Here is a 5,023-nt window from a genome sequence, read left to right as displayed (position 1 = left end):
ATTTTGCGTTAAATACAAGATCCTAAAAATTATTATTCTTAGAAATTTTGAACTAATAACAGAGAATATTGGAATATAGTTTTCTCTAATATAGTATACTCTCTCTCTCTCTCTCTCTCTCTCTCTCTCTCTCTCTCTCTCTCTCTCTCTCTCCATCTCGGAATTACATACATTATTCTCTCTCTCTGCTTTTATTTATAAACTTCAACAAACGTATTGTGTCGTTAATGTTCCCAACACGTACGTTTCGAATGACCCACTTTTCGCTTGCTAAAATACACGCAATCTGAAATTGTATCGTCTGCGGTCAAATCAAAAAACTAGTTGAGAGGAAGCCGTGAAAGCAGACATGTTAGCTATCGCAACGCTATGCGTGCGGATACGCAATATGTGAGTGGTTTACATTCCTTTTATATGAACAAAATTGCGTAAGCGGAAAACAGACGCATTGCGGAATAATGAAAAATTATCACGTATATTCAGCTTTCGTAACAACACGGATATTAATTTTGCTTTCCGTTTTTAACTCTTTGAACGATCACGTTGACATAAGTACCGTGTATGTATGGGCAATCGTTAATTGAATTTGTCGCTCAAAGCGATGTGTTATCTGTTTTAAAACCTGTTTTTCCTTGATTTATGAAAATTATTCAAAATAAACGGAGAAATAAATTTAATTATTATTAACTCAGTCTTAGTGATCTGTAATACTTGACTTTAATTGTGAGTGTGCATGTACATTTGTCTATGTTTCATAAAATGTTGTCTTATTTTACTTTTTTTTTTAATTGATTGCTAACGCAAATCTCTTTCTCTTTCTCTCTCTCTCTCTCTCTCACTCTCTCTCTCCCTCTCGCTCTCCCCCCCTTTCACAATCTAAAGCTTATTATATCATTTGTTCAGCGTCATGATGTATTTATGGACCATTGATCCAAGAAATGAAACAAATATATTTACATACACATACATATTGTCTCTTTCTTCCTTTTTTCTATCTCTGCCCCCCCCCCCCCTCTCTCTCTTTCTCTCATCTCGATATTTGCTTCGTTATATAAACTTCCTCCAAATTCCCTAAATTCCCCAAATATATATTCTAAATATTTATACAGGGTAATACAAAAAAAAGAAAAATATATTTCTTTTTTTGCAATTTGCCCAGAGATTTCCAAACAAAAATTTAGTTAAAAACGACATTTATCTGAATGGAATTCACCTTGAATCAATTATATTCTTAATTCTGCAGTTATGTTTTCGAATATCAAATAAGCCCGCAGCCAAATAGGAAATGTTAACTCGAGAGGAAATCGAGAAATGACCGCGTTAAATTGGACCTATATTTGTGGTCGATTGCACAAACTGTCAGACATTTGCACTCGCGGTATGAGAATATATCTTCATCAAATATATGATGAAACAACTAAAAACTATTAAATTACATAGAATTAGAAATGTGTACGACATTTATTTGGTAGAAGAGTGAAATTATGCAGTATGTTGCAAAAAGTTCTGCAACGCAATATAAAAACAAATGCAATTTTTATGCATTATAAATTAATCCCCATTGTTAGCTATAATTCTATAGAACGTGTGTTCCTTAATTCTACAAATTACTATTTTTAATAGTGATAATAATAATAAATTACATACAAGTTTTTGGAACGAATAAAACCTGAATAATTAAAGCATAATTATATAACGTATTATATAAACTTATCCTTGATTCTATTTCAATAATTTCGGACAGAAATGAATTACATTATGCCGCGAGAAAAAAAAATAAAGAAAAGGTTTCCGGTCAACTTCCGCTCGTAATCCTCGGTTTTCTCTAAGAAGCAACGAAACAACTTCTTTGTCCACGCTTGCGGTATTTTCTTATAGCTTGATGATGATAAATCGCTACGCTGGGAAGATCGATGATACGCGAATCCAGGCCTCGTTTGTACGCAGGGATTATAAAGACTCTCGTTACAAAACAACCCTTGGTTGATCTCATCCTCTCCGTAAAATGATGTTTGTCCCAGTGTGACTACTTGTTGAGCTTGCTATATACTTTAATACCGCGCTAAGCCGGAGACTATCACCATCGTTGCGCGTTATTATATATGCGTTTTGCTCTCGCATACAGGATTTGCAAATTTCATTCTGCAAATTTAAAACTGTAGTAATACATATTATATATAAAGCGAATACATACATAACATATAACGATACGACCCACGACCTTTGGATAAACATAATATAAAATATCCAGGTGATTTAGATTTAATAAATGTAATACAATAGTATATATATGTGTATTATAAAATAAATTTAAACTTGAAAATATTATATATAAATCCAGAAAAGAGTTTTAAATAAATACATACACAGAAAAATATTATTCTATTGCTAAGTAAAATGATTACTCAGTTTACTGTACTTCTTTTAAGTAACAGTTATCTTTAACAAAGAATATTTTCTTGATAATAGTCTTAAAATAGACTTGTCACAAATTTTAGAAATATTTATTATCATGTACTCAAAAAAAGTAAATATTTTCTTTTGAAGAATATTATAAAATTTTATCGAAGAAAAGTCAGATATGGTTAATTTAATGTAAGAAAATTTATTAGATCAGAAAAATTTAATGTATTTCTTTCAATTATATAATTTAATATTCTTGATTGAAGTATTAAATTTATTAGGATTCAGAATATATTTTGAATAAATTTGATGCTTATGATGAACTTATGATAGATTTGCGGATATATGAACTTATGAAATACTTGAAACAAGTAATATTTACTTGTATATAGTATGTATTTTTCTGTGTGCATAGACAAATCAAATCAAATAAATCAAATAACCTAACCGAACTTTTTCCAAAACATTTTATTGGATCAAAATACATATTTCCAACGCACACCCAAGTTATTTTTCTACATAGTTTTCACTAAAATCCGGTTTTTAACGGTTTTAATAATGAAATTTTTGGTAAATATATACTAATATATAGTAAAATTGTTCTTAATTAAAACAGCACAATAATTTTTCATTTTTTTTTTATATACGTTCATTCTCTTGTATCATGGTCAGATATTTGATCCAATGAAGAGGAACAAAGAACGGCAACAATTCACACGCTAAAAATAATGTTATAGGTGAGATAGAATTATATTAACTAAACGGCTTTTCTCTGTGTCATATTATCAAGTCGTTTAGTATAATCCATTTACAGTAGGAAATGGATAATACTTTGACATTCACAGCCAGTGTATACAGTTTTATATACGCTTTATCGGCATCAATACATTGCATATAAAACAGACATATACGACGCAGAGGCTTTCAAACTCTGAAAAATTAAATAAAATGTAATGAATCAATTTACTCTGTAGTAAGTAGATTTCAATTAAATAAAACAGTTTAATCATATTATAAACAAAATAAATGATATAAATTATGTTTAATCATATCTGTTTTTTAACAATTGTTACACAAATAATGTAAAATAAGTATCAAATTTCCAAAATTACTATTACACGTGATATATTGTCAATTTTATTGTCCTTAAATTATATTATCCCGTTTCAAATTAAATTAATTTAATTAGCTGTCCTTTCATAATTATACTTGGAAACATTTAAGTGCTAAATACGAACAGCCAATATTGATCTCGTAAACAGTGCATTGTCATCAAATTATAATTTAAATGTACATTACGATATCTATTCTTAAATTTATATATGCGTAACTATAAAAAAATCCACAGTTCCGTCATTACAGAAATCTTACGTCTGTGAATCCTTCCAACGATAAATCCATAAATTTTCCCGCAGTGATCGTCAGCCGCCTTTGCGATCTCATTATCACAAACAGCAGAATACGACTATCTCGAGGCTTGAGATCGTACCAAAGCGATTCGTATGTCGTATCAGCGATCGTTCTGCTCTAGAATGCAAACGAGGGACAGGTACGTGGAGAAGGATGGAAGAATGAAAAACGCGAAGCCAGGTGCGTCAGGTGCGTCAGGTGCTTCGGCACTCGCGAGCGCAGTGCTTTATTATCGCGTAAGTATTAGCCCATTACTTTTACACTAGCAACATAACTTAATGGCTTTTTTTTGTGCGAAAAGATTCTCTATCGTGGTGATTTCAGATACTCACTTTATTGCTGATATATTCGCCAGCGAAACAAAAGATAAATGCCTCCAAGGTGATAGCAAGGTAGAAAAATACAGTCTTTACCAACATCCTGATACCTTCGTTTGTGCCCAATGACTGTAAGCCAAGAAGATGATCAGGAAGAACGTTCGACGATTGCTATAACGCAGAGGTCTCAGACAACAAGGGAGCAACAAGTGGATAATTTTCCCTCTCCCCTATCATATGCGGCCCATAACGGGCCCCCGATTAATTCTGTAGCTTTTCAGCAAAGTTGATTCCTCCTTTGACATCACTATATCGAAACAGTGCTCGTACATTCAAAAATCGCTTTTAATTGTACACATATATGTAGGTAAGTCAAATATAAACCGAACTTTTTCCAAAACATTTTATTGGATCAAAATACATATTTCCAACGCACACCCAAGTTATTTTTCTACATAGTTTTCACTAAAATCTAAGCATTTTTGCCACCGGGTTGACAGTTTTTTTATTTCGAGACGCATTTTTGATGTGCATTCGCACATATAATGGATTTGTTTGGATATCTTAAAAAAGCCTTAGCGGCAGAAAGGTTTTCCAACGATGATGAAATGGAAGAGTTCGTGCGCAATTCACTTCGTACTCGTCCTGCTACTTTTTATGAAACAGAGATAAAAAAAACTGCCAGTGCGGTGGCAAAAATGTGTAAATATTAGTGGGTGCTATAGTAGAAAAATAATTTTGTGTTTGTTTTCACGTGTATTAATCGAATAAATAATTTTTGAACAAGTCTCGTTTATAGTTGATCCACACTGGTATGTATATATATATATATATATGATTCAAAACATCCTGATGTCCTTGAAATGTCATATTCTTGAGCGAATTCTGAGACG

At 31.7% G+C, this 5,023-nt stretch overlaps 1 long non-coding RNA gene across 1 annotated transcript; it reads left to right on the top strand.

The window, feature by feature from the left end:
- The first annotated feature begins 3,036 nt into the window (after nucleotides 1-3,036).
- On the top strand, nucleotides 3,037-4,507 carry LOC115235547. Its single transcript, XR_003884046.1, has 3 exons — nucleotides 3,037-3,140; nucleotides 3,819-4,049; nucleotides 4,138-4,507. It is a non-coding gene; the product is annotated as an uncharacterized LOC115235547 (long non-coding RNA).
- The last annotated feature ends 516 nt before the right edge of the window (nucleotides 4,508-5,023 follow it).

The sequence above is a fragment of the Formica exsecta genome, unplaced genomic scaffold (genome assembly GCF_003651465.1).
Source record: "Formica exsecta isolate Colony F162 unplaced genomic scaffold, ASM365146v1 scaffold226, whole genome shotgun sequence".
Lineage (NCBI taxonomy): Eukaryota > Metazoa > Arthropoda > Insecta > Hymenoptera > Formicidae > Formica > Formica exsecta.
Note: the sequence above shows the minus strand (reverse complement) of the source record. Positions and strands in the feature narration are given on the sequence as shown.